The following is a 17,868-nucleotide window of genomic DNA, read 5'->3' on the forward strand; positions in this document are numbered from 1 at the left end:
TCCGGCCACGCGTTGCTGTGGGAAACATTTTATATTATTATTCATATAAAAAACTATTGAATATAGTAAAAATTTTATTTACGAATAAATGCGAAAACGTTGGTTAATGGTGATGTCCACTTAATAGAGCGTCCATTTATTAGAGCTTTTTTTATTTATGGACTGGACACAGTGTGCTAAATTTTCTTTAAATCGGTTCAGTAGTTTAGGAGTCCATCGCGGACAAACAACGTGACACGTAATTTTTATAATAAAAGATTTGTATATCGTAGTAAATACGATATTAAATATAAGCCAGAGAATCAATAAACTTATAACCACAGCTTAGTAACTCTACGAATCATGGTAGCTATGCATGCGCATCTAAATTTTTATATCATTTGAATTTTTATTACCTTAAACTTATTTTGAAGACACTTCAACATCAAATATAATCTGAACTGAGTCCAAAAAATACATCGAAGCTATTGGTTCAGCACAAACATGTTAAGATTTTTATGGCGCTTAAAACTGATTGCGAATGGTAGAAGACCTTGAGCTCAAATCTTTGTCCTGATTTCTTTACTCCCAAAAATTATAATTTCAATACATTGTAGATTCAAGAGGACAAATGATTTGAAAATATATTATTAGTACTACTACCACTTTTTAGCCCCTTAATAGCCGTCGCTTAGCCGTTTCTTAATCAATATAAAATTTCAGAGTAAAATCGCTTTGGGGTTATTGATTAACCTTTTAAGAAGTACCGACAAATGTATACTATGCATGTAACAATAAAGCGTGTTATATTGTATATGGTTGGCCTAAAAGTAGGCTTCAATCACGAAATTTAAACGAAGACGAGGAGATAAACTATAAGATGGGAAGTTTCCACTTTGAATAATTGTAATAAAAGATTAAAAAAAAATAAAAAATAAGTGTTTAGTTGTTCTATAATATATTTTTTTTAACTTCATTTTACCAAAATTATATACATCATTTTGTAAAAAATCGTTAATAGGTCTAATCATAGTAGTAGAAAATACCTAAATCTGATGCCTTTTAGATCGGAAAGACGTTATACCGTATTTTCTATAAAAGCACAAAGTGCATTTATATTTTGCTTTCTGGTGTTCATCAGTTATTAAAAAAAATTCTTCTTCTTAATAAATGGAAAACAAGCTAAAATGCACTAACAATTAAAATTTCATATTCTTGCAGTGATAAAAACTAACTAAATGCAAGTCTGCAAATAATGAGTTAAAAACTGCAATAAAAAATGAAAGAAACTACTTAAGCGTTAAGTTCGTAATACCCGCGGGAGGCACACACCTACCGTATTTAATTCTATTAGCGCTCGGCAATTGAATATTTGCATAAAAGCCTTTTTATGAACACGACGCACAGGAAGTAAATGTGCAAAATAAAGAATAATATAAAAACAACAAAAAAGTGCACATACAAAATAAAACTTTAAAACCGGCGTCAATAAAGTGTTTTCGGGGACGCACACGCTCGTAAAAACTCAACTACATTAAAAATACAAATAAAAAAGTTTTAAGGCAAAAACAAACACAAATGCAGAGTTGGATGTGAGTGTAAAAACACGAAGGAGTGTACGTAAGCAAAGAAAAATAAAGCAAAAGCTGCAGAGACATAAAACACACGCACACAACGACAGCCAGTCAGAGTTGCAGGAGTCACGCTCCGGCGCCGCGGCCGCCCACTAGGCGTGTTAATCCTTCGACAGCGACAGAGCAGCTGAGTTAAGTGACAGAAAGCAGCGGCTTTTAATGGCACGTAAATAATGGAAAAGACCTATATGTATATATATATACATATATATATCATATATACAATGCAAAAGTAAAGCGATAAAAGAATAAAATCCGCAAAGCTGCAAGAAGTAAAAAGTTCCGCTCTCCGCAGTAAAAGCGCGCAAATAAAAATTACACAAACAAAATCATATTAAATACAATAAAAAAATTTTAATTTCCGGGAAATAAAATTTATAAAAGCTGAAAGTCACAACAGCACGAGCGCAAACCGTTAATAAATGGTCCGGCTGCGGATTTTCACTTTTCGCGCGCTTATTTTGTTGGCCGCCGCTCACAATTAAAAATGGCTTAACACAGCAGCCAGCGCCTGCACGTGTGTGTGTGTTGGTGTTTATCGAATTTTCATGTTCGGTGCGCGCGACCCGCGTACTATTGCTGCTGTTGTAATTATCGAATAGTTTGTGACATTTCGGAAAAGTTGTGAATCACAGAAACAAAGTGCCGGGAAAAGCAACAAAAAGTAAACACAAAAACAAAAAATATCGAAAATACAAATTACAAAAACAAAAACTGTTGTGAATGAAAATGTGCATGAACACTGTGAGAAAAGTGCAAAAATAAAAATCCACAAATGTTGCTCAGCTGTAATCAGTGTCAAAGTTTTTAGTTTCGCAAAAAGAGACCAGCTGGAAGATACATATGTAAGTAGCACAAGCATTTGTTTAATTTTTTATTAATTTTGTTTATGCGGGAAATTATAAATGTGACGAACAAATATTGAAGCAATTTAAAATTACTTTTATTGTATTCCAAAATGATGATGAGGTTTGATAAGAGGCTATATCCACTTGTGAATTTCAAAAAAATTATCATTTTCTGTATATAGGTATATAGAGTGTACTTATATGTATATTTAAAAATATTTTCAAAAAAATTGAAGTTGATCCAGCAAATAGTTTAGGAGATATATCTGTAAGCGTATTTACATGAATTTTTACTTAGTGCAATTGGATCCCAAAATATTAAACTCAGTTTTCTCGAGCCGTTGTTTATAGCGATGATGGGGAAAATTTCTCCGAAACGGCCGAAGTGATCGACTCGAAATTTTAACACAACCTCCTTAGAACTTTTGTCAAATAATGTTCGAAGAAATACATTTTCTGATGTTAATTTCGATTTTCTAAGCAATAAACTTTTCAAAAATTTTTTTTTTGAAAAGCCGCCATTTTTTTCAAAAATAAAATTTTGGCTAGTCCTTCTATCATTATATGTATTCATCTATGGTAACAACAAAATTTTTTGGTTTTCGGATTTAAGATAAATTTCGCAGAAAAGTTTTGGTTCTCACAGCCGCACACCTTTTTCCGGAAGTCCACCTGGCGATCAGTTACGGTGTCAGAAGCATCTGTGGACCAATATTCTTTTAATGTGAGGGTGGCCCTGCCACCTAAAGGATTAAATGTATATGATACATATTCTAAAGCGTTAAAGCTAACTCAAATAAATTTGCTGAAATAAAGTCTTTTCAGGAATTGCAATCAAACTTGGTGTGTCAGGTTACCCAAATAGTCCCGTGAAAATTCGAAAATCGCCTTCTTCCCATATAACAAACTTTTAATTTCCATCTGATTCCTTCTCTTTGCTGTACACAAATCAGACATCAATGATGTTATCAGAAGCAAACTTTGCCCAAATACTGCCCAAAATTTGTCGAAGAAGAAAAAATGTTTTCATGGCCCATGCACCAAATATGTGAACCTTAGTGTACTCGTATTTGGTTGATCTTTTACTGCACATATAGGCCAATCTGTGAGCTCAAAATTCGAGGACAATGATTTTATGATGACAACTTACTCGCGCGCCAAAAATTTGTAAAACCAATACCGCCCATAGCCCCCATAAAACGAGTATGAAAATTTTATTCATTCTAACAGCAGCGTGCAGTGCCCTATTACGTCGTCATTAAATATTCTCGAACATTTATAAAAGCTACCCACTTGTTTTAAGGACCGAAACTGGAAAGAAATATTTCAACGCACAATGCACCATTTGGCACCTGTAAATAAATTCGATGGTAGACAACCCACAAGATTTATATTCGAGTTATCTAACTTTTAATAATAAAATAAGACATATCAATTGCATTTTTTCTTCTTAATTAAGTTAATTTCCAAATATTACCACTTTTTTATATACTTTTATTTGTAATATGATAACAAACAGTAATAAAAGTCTCTCTTAAAATTATATATGCGCCAAAGGCATACCACTGACAAGTTTCGTCAATCCCCATGTGATAAAAAGTTTTAAGAAATACACATTCAAAGTAAATATTAAATTTCTATAGCTAAAAACATATTGAAAAATATACACAATTTGCTTTTACGTTTTCATCGCACTCATTAAAAATAATTTTGAAATGTTTAAATTTGATATTTAATACGTAACAACTTTAGCTTTGATAAATTGACGTGAAAAGAACATAACTCCACCAAGAGTTCAAGTATGAAATTATTAATGTACAAAAATAACGTAAATAAAATGAGCGTGACCCCATTTGCGGTGCTTCATAAAACCAAAAAGCTACGGCGAAGTATGGAACAGAACTGCGGTACACCACTGCGTATGCGGCAGCAAAAGCTCGGTTTTCGTAAATACACAGACATGTGTATGTGTGCCTTACATTTTAATTGAAGCAAAGGAACGATTTGAGGAGGATATGTGTGTATGCATATGTATGTATGTATATAAGTATGTACATATAAGGAGACAGATATTGAAGAAATATGTTTACAATATTATAATGATATTTTACAGTTATACATATTTAAGTATACATACTCATACAAATATTTGTGAGAAATAATTGCCGGATTCTCCCGCTTGACTTTTTTTTTATAAAGTTAATGTGTCTAAATTTGCTTTGCGGCAACGAATTACGTAACATGTAAGTGGAAGGCGCAAAGACCTACAAGCACTTAAGAGCTATCCTGGTATATGTACCGCAGTCGAAGTCCTTATAAACATACGAAAATGTATAAAATTTCGTCAGTTTCACCAATGCCCTGAAGCTAACGCTTTTTACAGCACATATCCGGCTTACACGCCAAGACATACATAAATACTTATAAACACACAAAGAAATGCTTGCTTGCACTCTCAGTTTTTTCCTCGTAACCTAATGTGTTCTTTGGTGTGTTGACAAAATGTTATACCATCGCTCCCACACTTGTTTGCCTGCGGTTTGACGAAATTTCTCGCTCAAGGACCCACTTTTCTTTACTAGACATTTTACGCTTTGTGTGCTTTGGAGTGGTGCACAGGCGTGCCAGCTCCGCTTTCCATTGCATTGTTTCACATTTTTTGTTCACATTTAAATGCTTTGTGCTCACACGCACATAAGCCAATACAACTGCATGTGTGGTGGTATCGTATGAGTGTTCATGTGCTCAGAAGTTTTGTTGGCCGCTGGCGTGTTTTTCTGCTGCAGCTGCTTGAGCTGCGGACACATTTAGTGATATAATTGCTCTTAGATTACACCTACGTGGATTTGTGAGTATAATATGGATTTCTTTGGAAATTCATATGAGCGCTTGAGGCAGAGAATTTTATTTAACGCGTGCCCCACCAGATACGGAGTAAATTCACGGCATTAACTTTTTGTAAATATGTAAATATATAATATAAAAATTTTAAAGAAATTCAATAAGATATTTGTCTGGCTGATTTAATCTAACTTATGACAGGGTGAGTGCCTATGGTTCAAAAAACCAGTCGATTTAAATAAAATAAGTTCTGACTGATATTTCTAACAGATTTGAAAGTTTTCATAGTAGAATCTGCTTTTACATGCAACGCTAAGATGAGTTGGCTTTGCTGTGCTACAACATCAGCTCGCCAATAAACCTAAATCTTAGAACTGAGGGATAATTTGCATTTACTTCTCTCATTATTATCTTTTATGTTCCATTTGATGTAGGAGTGGTATGAAACCCCGCTTTGTTATTGCTTACCGATTTGGGTCGTGACTACCTCAAATAAGAGTTTTTGAATTTCCTCAGTTTGAAACAGCTGATCTAGATTTCAATGCCTGGAAATATTGATCCATCTATTTTTTTAATTTAACTTTTGAGAAATCTTCTCTGTTAAATCTCATTATATAAATGACTTAACATAACCATCGCAAATTTTGGTATTATGGTAGGTAATGCCACAAGATCATAGCCACAAGTTCAATAATGCCAATATCAACTACCACTAGATTATTGTGTATCGTATATCGTATAAAATTTATTTAGTTTGCAGCTTAACCTTCCTACACAACTAAATAACCACTCTAAAGTAATTGTTTATTTACTTTGTAAAATAGTGTAACATTTTTTCATAAAAGGCGTTCAACTCTGGTTAGAATTTCAGCCACACCGAGGTGTCCAGTTGAAAAACCATAATTTTTCAAAGCAAATATTTAATTACCTGTGAGCCCTGCGGCCAACAAACTGTCCAAAACCATTTTGAAAACCAAAAGATAAAAAGTAAATTATGAAATAAATAATTACATCAAGGCATACCCGGCACAATCAACTCCCCACTGTCACTTGGACGCCCCTTTATCTCACTACACTTTTTGCTTGCTTGCTGCGCTCAAGCTCAAGCTCAAAGTGAGCTACGCGCTCGCTTTCTATGTGCTTGAGTTCATGACAAATTGTGCTTAGTCGACAGTTGGCTCGCTTTGCTTTTTAATTCGATGTTTGTTTTGAACTTCTCTCTTTTCGGTATGTTTACTCCCCTTCGCTGCTAAACTAATAGCAAATTCCCCAAAAACTATTTTGCCAAAGCAACGCCAGCGCAGTGGGGCAATGTGCGACTACGTGCAACACATGTTGAGGACTGTTTTTGTTTTTTACTTTTGCTTTCTGCGTGGTTTTCGAAAAACTTTCTCAGCATACAGCTGCGGTTGCCGCTTTTAATTGGAAGGAAAAATTCAGCATTTCATTTGTTTGCTGCTTGTGTTGCTAAATAAGCAGAGAATAATATGTGTGGTTATGTGTGTATGTGTGGGTGTGTTGTGTGTATTACCAGGAAAACTATGTTCAAATGAACTCTTGCGTTAATAAAACATATATTTGTGTAATTACTTTTTTAATCTGAGCGCAATAATGTTTTCGAAAAGGTGTGCTTGTGTGAGTATTTCTTGCCTCCGGCTTATGTAAACCATTATATAAGTATCATGCTAACCTGTTTTATATCGTCTATGCAAGGAACATATGTATGTATATATTGCAGTGAATTTAATTTCCTTGCTCAAAACATGAATCTCGCCATTCTCCTTTCTATGTGTGTGTGTTCTCTTCATTATTCATAGCTCGTCGAAATTCCTCTATATATGCCCTTAGGGCATACTCATTCCCTTCTACTTTCAGCCACCTTGCTTTGATCTGCTGCAGGTCTTCCGGTGTTCTTCTTTTCGGTGTTTTACACACTTGCTTTATTAAAGCGTATGGCATTTACTTCACGCTTTGTATTCCCATGGAACCAAAGCGTTGTGATTAAAATTGTCAAATATATGATTCCGGTCAATTAAATCTATTAAGAATTTTAAAAATGAGTCTATGGTAAGGTAACTACTATCGATTTTGTGAAATTCTCACATCTGAGGTTTCGTATACTTTTTTCTTCTAATAAAATAATCTACTATCTACTATATAAGGTTTGGAAATCCTACAAATATTCCTCTGCAAAATATTATTTGTTAGAGTTTTATTAGCGCTATAAAATATGAAAGATAGAGCATTATTCAATAGCAGCACGCACAGCTTGTGTTGGTATTTACGAATCTTCTGGAACCAAACATTATTCGTAGCTCTCTGTTTCTATGGTATATTTGATAGGCCACGTTCTCCAACTCTAATTACATACTGTAGTCCAATAGATCCAAATCAGCACTTATAGATGGCTAATCTTCTGCAGCTATGTAACCAAGAATACCACTTTCAAGCCATAGTTTTTCACAGTGCCTTCTAAAACAAGTCTTGCTCTAGTTTTAACCCCTTTTTCACTGAAGTGAAGTGGGACAAGAGCAAGACCTCCACTCAGTTGGAAGGACCAGGTGGAGAAGGACCTGGCTTCGCTTGGAATATCCAATTGGTGCTACGTAGCGAAAAGAAGAAAGGACTGACGCGCTGTTTTTAACTCGGCTATAATCCCGTAAGCGGTGTCTGCACCGATAAAGAAGAAGAAGAAGAAGGGGGCCACATCTTTAAAGGAGACTTTTCCCCAAACCATTAAGCAGCTAGATAGTGATTAGTCATACTTCTAAGACTAAGACTAAGACTGAATTTCATGCTCACCTACATGGGGAAAGTTTCTCTCAGAACTAAGGAACGTCTCTGCCAAGGAGGGTTATAGACCAAAGGAGTGTTAAAATTCTCGAACAATGGTTCACTCGCTTCCGTTTTGGAAATTTCAATGTGAAAGATGCACTCTGGTCAACGTATCGTTGAAAAGTCGATGAAATTATAGAAAAGATTGACCAGGACCGTCACATTAGCAACCATGATATCGCTAAGGAACTTAACATTCATCATCAAACGGTTTTGAGCCATGTAAAACAGGTTGGCTACAAAAAGAAGTTCGATGTTTGGGTACCACATGATTTGCCTGTGAAAAGTTTAATAAGCCGAATTAACATCTGCGATTCTTTGCTGAATCGTAATGAAATCGAATCATTTCTGCGGTAAATAATGTGTGCGTGGTGAAGCTCAACAAATGGTCAAAGTCAAGTCTGACGCCTCGAAAGGTTATGCTGAGTGTTTGGTGGGATTGGAAAGAAATATGAGCTGCTCTAGCCTGGTCGAACGATTGATTCTATATTTTCCTGCCAACAACTGATTCTGAGATTCCTACGTCTTCCGCCAGTACAGCGGAGCCCACACACATTTTTGATGACTCGGTAAAAACTGAGGTAGCTTGGCTATTTGTTTCGTTAAAATTTAATATAAATATAAAAAAATAAGTTGAAGTTATATACGAAAAGACTTTTTCGACTGCCCACTATAAGTGAGCTGAATTTTAAAATGGTTGAACATAAACTTCCACATCAGGCTGTTATTCAATATCGAAATATATGGAAAAAATAGATGTCATAAGTAACTTATTTTATTTATTTTTTGACGAATTAATTGACTCCTCGGCTATAATCGCGTAAGCGGTGTCTACGCCAATTAAGAAGAAGAAGAATTGGACTTTAATATAATATTACTTTAAAGAAAAGGAGATATCGAAGAATAATATGACAGGTGTTATTTTGCGTACGAAATGCACTTATTATTTGACTTCCATTATAGCTCCCACAGCAAATAAAATTCAGTTTTGCCCCTTCGTCACGAAAAAGACGACCACAATCACTAAAAAAATACAAACAAAATAATAATCCGCTGCAACAATGGCAATAAAATGCGACAGTTATGACAGCAGCCCAAAGCAATAAGACAAGGTTTGGAGAAGCTTGCAACGCAGCCACAGATGAAAGGAAATGTAGAAAGCATAAAAAACAATAAAAGAGAAAGAATATAAATAATAAAATAAAGTATTTATACACTTTTATATAAGCAGTAAAGAAAAAGATATTTACATACCCAAGCGTATGTAGAAGAGTCGTAGAAGGTGTATGCTGCTTCGAAAAAACTCTCCAGCCAAGGTGCCGCCACTGCATTGTTTGCATGGCGCCTTCGTGCGGTATTACCCTTTCCACCTTTTCACTTACCGTTAAGCTTTTTTGAAATTTCATAAATATTTCAGCAGATATTAAATTTTTCCTCTGAATTTGAAATGCGCGACGTCGCCCTTTTGTTTATTCACTGCCGTGTCTCTGGCGGCGTGTTTGTCTCTCAGCGGAATGACACTGAGCCACTGCACAATGCAGCTGTGGCGTAATTTCCATGCAACTAACTGCCACTACACAATTACAAAAGCGAAGGCGATTACTGCAACTAAGTAAGTATAAAGAGGAAATGTCAAGGTAAAAAGTTTTGTGAGTGAAAGTGTGGGTCATAAGTGCGCTGGTGTGGGCAGCAAGTGCTGACAGTGTGTCCGATGATGTGAGCTAACTGAGTAGTCCGCATACTAAAGCTTGACTCGTGTTGGTAATTACTTCTTTATATTTTTATGGTTACAAGGCACTCTTTAGGTGAAGAATTAGTATTGAAAATCGCACTCGCTCTTATACTCACTGTTGTATCCTTCGTTCTCTTAAGCGTACCAATTTTGGTCGAAATACTGTATTTTTGAACCTACTTTTGTATACAATTTGCCATGAACACTTAGTACGAAACACCGGTGAGTCATGAAAGATATATACGAAGTGTGTTCAAAAATAAGGGATATCTTCGTTTTTTGAAAAAAATATTTTCTCATCTATCCACATTAATGCTGTCGCCTTCAAAATTCGATATTGTGCAGTTAAGCCAGTCCTTCTACCAATCATCTTAAATTATCAAAACATTTTTGAAATTCGATTTTTGGAATGGCTTTTAGCTCTGTCAACGATATTCATCTATCTTGTGAAAAGAGGACCGTCGATCTCTTAATTTTTGGAAATAGGAAAATGTCACATCGAATTTGGCGAATGTGGAAGATGATTCATCGTTCCAGTATTGTTTTTGACCAAGAACTCACGAACAAGCTCGAAGAGTAAGCTTTAAGAAGTCGCCAAGCTCATTGAAAAATGCTTAACGGTTGGACTCTCTAAACTTCTTCATATCAATATTAAAACCCAGATATCATACCCATATGAATACTTTTATTTTTATTTATCTTCATTACTATTCTTTAAGTTCCCTCCGTTTGCAATTAAACATTTCGTATTTGCTCATAAAAAGAATTCCACATGCCATAGACGCCCCACCGCGTCACTAATGATGTTGACACGGCTTGGTTGTCACATCACCTGACTGGCTTCACTCTCGGCTAAGGTCGGCTTATAACATCAACATCAACAACACAGCCAGCCACTCAGTCTTAAGCAGTCACTGAGGACGTCTCACTTCTAGCTCACAGCGCATGAAATGTAGACTTGGCATTATTGTTGCTTTATTCAGTGTCAGCATTATTATTGTTTTGTCACTGTTGCGGAGATTTACCCAGCTCTTCTGCTGCTAAGCGAAACCATGTCGCTAATTAGTATGTCCTTTCTATGCCTTGCTTATGCGCCTAAAGCTATGCTTATGCAGAAATATGTCGAAATGTATAATTAAAGGTGATACACACACACACACACACACACACTTATACATGACTATGTGGCACACACCTTCAGCGTCTGTCAAGGCAGTTTGCAGTCTGAATATGAAAGTACCGCTACACACACACACATCTATCCACAGTTATTATGCTGTGTCAGCTCGTCTGTGTGCATGCAACTAAATACAGTTACTTAATGACATACCAAAGTTGACATTTACTGCGCTCTTAGTTGCTAATGATGATGTTGCCACTGTTGTTGCTTTATTAACCGAGACATTTGCGTTGGTGTTGACACCGTTGCGCGTTGGGAGAATTTAGTTTTCAAAGCCTTCGTCGCTTCTGCTTCGTTGCAACTGTCACACTCGCCTTCAGAGTAGCTACTTTCTTCACCTTCACACACATACACACAAGCGCATACACAAGCGCTGTCACAAAATGTCATAATTCTTGCATTTATATTAGTCATGCAGCCGTCACTTGCCGGCGTGATTGCCCTGCAGGAGCATTTAGTCGGAAATTATAATTAAAATATGCCGCTCACACTGCAATTGTGTGCGTGTGAGTGTGTGTTTACTCTACGTGCTGGTATCCATTAACACTCTAGTGAGTCTTGTATTTCCAAGTAGCTGCGCAGCATTTCAGCAGTCCAAGTGCAACGCCACAGCCACTTCGCATTGTATTTGCTGAGCATAACTGAGGTGTAAATGCTACACTGCACTCTCGCAAATGAAGCCAAATTAGTGCACTTTGAGTTGTTGTTGGGCATTTAGTGCGCTTGTTTGTAATTACAGCGATTAGTTGACGGCCTTTGGCTGGTTGGCTGAGAAGCCAAGCGTTTGGGTTGCGAAATCTGTCACTTAACTCGGATATCTCTTTGATCGATGTACTTACCTGGGAGTGCGTGTTGTTGCATACGGCATGTTGCATATTAGAGCAAAGCAAAGCCCTGGTGTTGATTTCAGAGAAGATGAACTGATCTCCTATTAAGCTATTTAATGCGTGTAGTCTTACGGTAATGGAATGTCAATTCAAAGCCAATCGATCTAGCGATATTTGGTCACGATTAAGACAAACCGTTGCTTCTGATATACAAATCTGATGTGATTACAGAGACCACAAATATTGTATGTTAATTGGTATGACACAGAGTGAGGTAGATTATGTACTTCTGTGATCAAGTTCAAAGAATATTTTGTCCATTTCATCTCCTTCAAAGTAATCCCCTTCTGCTGCAATACGCTTATGGCAACGAATTTTGCAGTCATCATAGCACTTGCAAAAAATCCTCCGTCGTTATGGCCATCAGAACCTACTTCGATTTAGCTTTAATATCCTGAATTGAGTCAAAACGGTGTCCTCGGAATGGTCATGTGAATTTGCTGAATGGCCAGAAGTTACACGAAGGTAAATCAGGCGAATGCGGAGGTTGCGGCACGATATTAGTTCAAATGATCATGATTAATCAATGCAGTATGAGATGGTGCAATATCCCACTTCTTTGTTCAATAAGCTCAGACATAGTGAACATCGAATAATTCACTTTTAGAGCCTCACACAATCATGCGTATCTCAAATACTAATGAATATTTTGACGTGAAATTTAGCATAGATGTTACGAACATTGCTACCAACTTCCAGAAAAATTTACCGATTCCGATACCGAGTATAAATTACCAATTCCTTTCAATTTGATCACAGTGGTATATATGAACCATATAAATCTAAAGTTATGAGAAAATGAAAATTTCTTAAACTGTTGCCATCTGTTTCAAAATTTGGGTTACAAAATTTTAGAAACGGTTCAAAATGAACCGAGATTTTGCGGAATGTAAAAGTTGCAAATTTCTTAAGGTTGCCACCTTTTTAAAAATTCTAAATATGAAAGTTTTAAAACGGTATAAAATGGGTAAAACCCGCCAGTTTAAAGAATGTAAAAATTCAAAAAAATCTTTAGGGATGCCACCTTTTTGAAAATTTTAATAATGAAAATTTGTAAAAAAGTACAAAATGAGTACGAAGCTCGTTAGCTTAATAAATATATAAATTAAAAATATTTTAAAGTTGCCACCTTTTTGAAATTATTAATTATGGAAATTTATAAAGAAACGAACGAAAATATATTATTTTAAGATTTGTAAAGAACATAAAAAGTAACAGGCGTGTTAAAGTTGAAAAAAATGTGTATAGCGTTGCCACCTATTAAAAATTTATAATCTAATAAAATGTTAACTAAATGAAATTTAATGCAAATAAGGAAATTTGAGAAAAATAATACTTTGTAGGAGCATAGCAACTTGTTTGAAAATTATATGCAAAATTTTGTTAGGGTATCCATCAGTCATTATCAAATACCAATGTACAAGAAATAAGCAAACTACTAAACCCTTGAATTGCTGCTACTTTTCCATTTTCTCAGGAATGAAATTCACATTTATAATTGTAATTTTTACATTAAACAAACAAAACAAGTACAGTGCCTTCAATTTCTATGCAAGCAATTCACCTCGAAAATGATATCATAATAACGGTGCATTGGCACGTGAGCTCGTGTGCGCTTGTGTTTGTCTTTCGCCTCTAGCGAAGTGAACTTGCCGCACTATGAAGTCATTTTCAACTTGGCTGAGTGCACACACTCACACACACACACACATATCTGCGACAACGTAGACGGAGCGGAACAAAGCACGCTCCTCAACAGTTGCGCCATTCAAACACACATGCGCCACTACACACACACACACAGTACCGGCACTATTTTGAACCACTTTTATGTATATTTACATGGTTGCATTTTTTGCATTTGTTTTCTTGTAGCAACTACTACAATATTATAAAAGTTATAAAAGTGCAGCGTCGTAAGTAGTTTTAGTTGTGCAAATTCCGCTGCGCCGCTGGCGAATCATCAGCGCGCCAAGACCAAGTTGCCAGGCGACTGCGCGCAGCAGAGAATGCAGAAGAAAGGCAAAGAAAGAATAATAATAACACACACATGAAGTGCCGCGACGGACTTGAATTTGGATGTGTGGGCATGCAATTGAAGCTGGCGCGTTGGCTGTCAGTTGGCAGTTGGCGCTGCGCCGTCGCTGTGCTGCCGTGGCAAAGTTTATTGTGTGGAAAAGTTGCACGGCGGCAAGCGGCTTCGGCGACACTGGCGCTAAGCCCACAAGCACACGCACCCACACACTCGCAGCAGTTGTGTATTATCAAAAGACGTGCGACGCGACAGTTTCGCCTCGACGTTGGCTGTTGCTTCTTACAATCGCACACACACAGCTGCACTTCTGCAATTTTTATACTTCCTTTCACAAGAATGTAAGGTAGAACAATTTCGCTTTGAATAATTTACGCACAGCACGAGGCAAGGACTCGTGTCACGAGCGAAAACTTTCATTCAGCATATATCGTGGCAATGTGTGTTTATATGTGTGTGTGTGTGTCGCCGTAATATAGCCACTTTTGCATTGCCGTGCACTGACAGCTGTGTCCTTGCTGCTGTGAAAACAATAAATAAATAAGTGCGCGTGTGCGCTAACGGAAAAAGCAGCAGCAAAAAACAATAGCAGCATTTCGGGCGCATTGCCATTTAGTCTATCAGTCGCGCGCATTGTCAATTGTCATGAGATTTTTTTATTAACACAAATTTAATAAACTACGAAATTGCATAACTTTAAAATTCCAATAAAGAATTTTCACTATCTCACTATTAATTTATTGCCTGTTTTGCAACATAAATATTTTATATTCGCAATTTTCCGCTTGTTAGCAAATTGGCTGTTGTGAAATGCTTCCTCAATTGTTTTTTTTTTTAAGTTAGTGTGTTTGTATGTGGAATTAAAAATTCCATAGCATATTTTTAGGCGCTCGAACATCGATGCGACACGTATAGTTGACAATTTATATATTTTTTAGCACGAAAGTTAGGAAATCATCACTGGAAATTGCTCGATAGAAACACATAAACTTTTTGTTATAAAATATCAAAATATTAATACCAAAAAATGAAAAAAATTGTGTTAATCAAATTGAAATATAAATATTTATTGGTCCATTTTACAGTATATGTTTTTATATTATCTAAGTCATTAACTGGTTTAGTTATTTGAATTGAATATTTTTTTGAAGTAGAAAAAGAAGTTATTTTTTAAGTCTTTCGTAAAAATACTTTTGTTTGAATTTCCTTTGCATAGTTCATTGGTTCCAGATATCAAAAAAAATATATAAATAAAATGGTAAAGTTTTGAAAGTTTAAAAATTTAAACTTAAGATCATATTTACAAACGGTTTATCTTAAAAAATTTAAGATTTATAAAAGAAAAACATGTTCAATATTATTATTTAAAGCATTGTTCATCTGAGCTTATAATATTTTCCCAAATGGCCGGCAATTTGTGGAAATCTTCTCAAAAGAACTGCTCCAGTTTGGCGATGAAGAAGTAATCAACCGAAAGTTTTAAACGCTGTTTTGATATCATTCCTCTTCCGTCGAGGACATGCTGCATGAGCCGGTAGTCAGAAGGCGCAAGATCTGGGCTGGAGGACGGTGAGGTAAACCTGTCCAACATAAAAATATTTGTAAAAGGTCTTGCAACATGAGGCCCAGTGTTGTCATGATGGACATTTTTGGCTAGTGTCTAGTTACGAATTTAGGGCATTTTTCGGCATTTGCTCGCTTCAATTGGTTGAATTGTTGTCGGCAACGATCTTCATTAATGTGAGTGATTTAGTAATTATGTTCATACCAAAAGTATTTAAGTTACCTACTTAGAGAGCACCTTTGGAAATTTTTCAACTTTTTATAAAACGAAGGATTGAAATTTTGGGATCGATGAACTCTGTTCCTAACTCTTTGTGCACATATGGGCCATATTTGCTATTCTACCTTTACTACAGTATTTGCTTTCATATTTTTGCGGCTCGCAATTTAGGTTGTCTGAAATTTGCATTTTTGCACAGACGCAAAAAACAACAAGTTATCATTGAATAGTTGCAAAAACCAAGTAAAAAAATTCTAACAAATTTTCGGTGTCGAAAAATATTGAATGGAAGCCAAAAATAAATAAAAACATAAGTCAAATAATACTGGGGTGTTCGAATAGCAGAAGTTTTGTATCGATATTCATAGAAATATTTGCGGCAAAAGATAAAACCATTTTTGTTTGTTTTCATTTTATGCTTGTGTGCAAATTTTGTCAAAGAGAGTATACTTTTTTCATTTATTGCCATTCATTAAACACCAGCTTACCCACATTTTGTGCTTGTTATTAGTCCTTTTCAATCAATTTCCGCGACTTTCAAAATTACTTTTGTTTTTAATTTTTATGTAGACTCCCTTTTACAACACACTGTTAAAACAAAATATGAATGCTTATGTATATGTGCACAAATATTTCGCATTTTGCGTCTTTTAGTCTGCGCGTAGTCTGCTTTTAGGCGCCGGAATGCATTCAATCGTTTGATTAAGCTGTTAGCCGTGTTTTATGTTTTATTTTTAGGTGGCTTTTAAAGGAAAACGTATGCATGTGTATTTGAGAACATCACTGACAGACACACTCTGATTTTGCACGAAAAAACAATATTTATCTGTCTCTATTCAAGCGCATGAATTGGCATGCTAAATTCCTCTAAGTTCCAATGAAAAATTCAGGTGGTGAAAAATCGATGTTTGCTTTAAAGAATTAGGTAAGAGAAAACAAAAAAATAATTGTTGCTTTACAAACTTACATACAAGCAAATAACAATATAAATTAAGCAACAGAAGGCAATGAAGCTGAAAGTAATGCATATGTACACGAAATGTTTGTTTGTTTCCGCTGATTAGGTTGTGCTAGGCGCAAGTAGGTGTATAACTCCTGCCACGTTTAGTTCAATAGAAAAGCGGCAGATAATAAATCGTTACGCCGTGGGAAGCGACATCCAAATATTTGCGGTTAGGCACTAAATTATCGCTATTGCGGCACATATATATACATATATTATACAAGCGTCAGCTTACGTTAACATCACATTACTAAAAATTGCTTGGTAAATTACTTAAGTCACTGGGGATTCATGCCTGGATGGCCTTGATGATGAAGTAGGACAGTCAGAAAAAATTCTTTTGCTTTAAAGGTGAAATACAATACTTACATAAACTATGGAATAATGCGATAACATTTTTAGACATAGTAATTTTATTAGTATTTTTTTAAAGAATATTATAAAAGGTGGCAAATATGTCCAAAAATAAACAGTAAATACATGCGGAGGGCTGGCAATGCCTTGTAAAACTCATAAGAAAATTACGTCTAAAAACTCTTTTTGGGAGGTTCCGAGCGACAATTTTTGAAATTTTTTTGTGTGATTCCAAAATAGTAATATGATATGACATTATTTCCAGTTTTATGATTTTTTCTGTGTGTTATATGTACTGTTCATCACTTAACATAATATAATCAGCTTCAGGCTTCACAAATTTCAACAAAAAAGGAATTTTTTCGCTTTTATATTGAGAGTGTATGATAAGTCTAGGTTCGAGTCCCTTTAAAGCATTTTTACCATTTGATAAAAAATTAAAAAATATTATAAATTTAACTGGACTGGCCTCTTTTTGAATATCTGAGCTATCAAATTATCAGGATAATAGTTTTGTTTAATACAAACTTTATTTAAAAATTAACGAAAACTCAGAAGAAATAATGATTTTTTTCTTTTTAAGTTGTTTAAATAAATTTATATACAAATATATCTGAGAAAAAATATCCTAAAACCAATAAAACAGTCCCACATTAACGCTCTCACCATTCCCATCCACCGCAATCGTCGAAAGTGTCACACCTGCGCAACCCACATCACGTCGTCTAACCGGCATTGCAATGCGACGTCAGCATATACC

At 35.5% G+C, this 17,868-nt stretch overlaps 1 protein-coding gene across 6 annotated transcripts in view; it reads left to right on the top strand.

Annotated features, from left to right (window-relative positions):
* Positions 1 to 17,868, top strand: part of LOC105232812 (putative uncharacterized protein DDB_G0286901) — a 118,873-nt gene that overhangs the window by 1,663 nt on the left and 99,342 nt on the right. For 5 of the 6 annotated variants that reach the window (XM_049458073.1, XM_049458076.1, XM_049458072.1 and 2 more), the window contains exon 2: positions 1,201 to 2,458. The gene's annotated coding sequence lies outside the window, so the exon portion shown is untranslated. Of the gene's footprint in view, positions 1 to 1,200; positions 2,459 to 15,690; positions 15,709 to 17,868 lie in introns of those variants that run through there. The other variant, XM_049458078.1, reaches the window with a different exon arrangement.

This window comes from Bactrocera dorsalis, chromosome 5 (genome assembly GCF_023373825.1).
Source record: "Bactrocera dorsalis isolate Fly_Bdor chromosome 5, ASM2337382v1, whole genome shotgun sequence".
In the NCBI taxonomy this organism is placed as follows: Eukaryota; Metazoa; Arthropoda; class Insecta; order Diptera; family Tephritidae; genus Bactrocera; species Bactrocera dorsalis.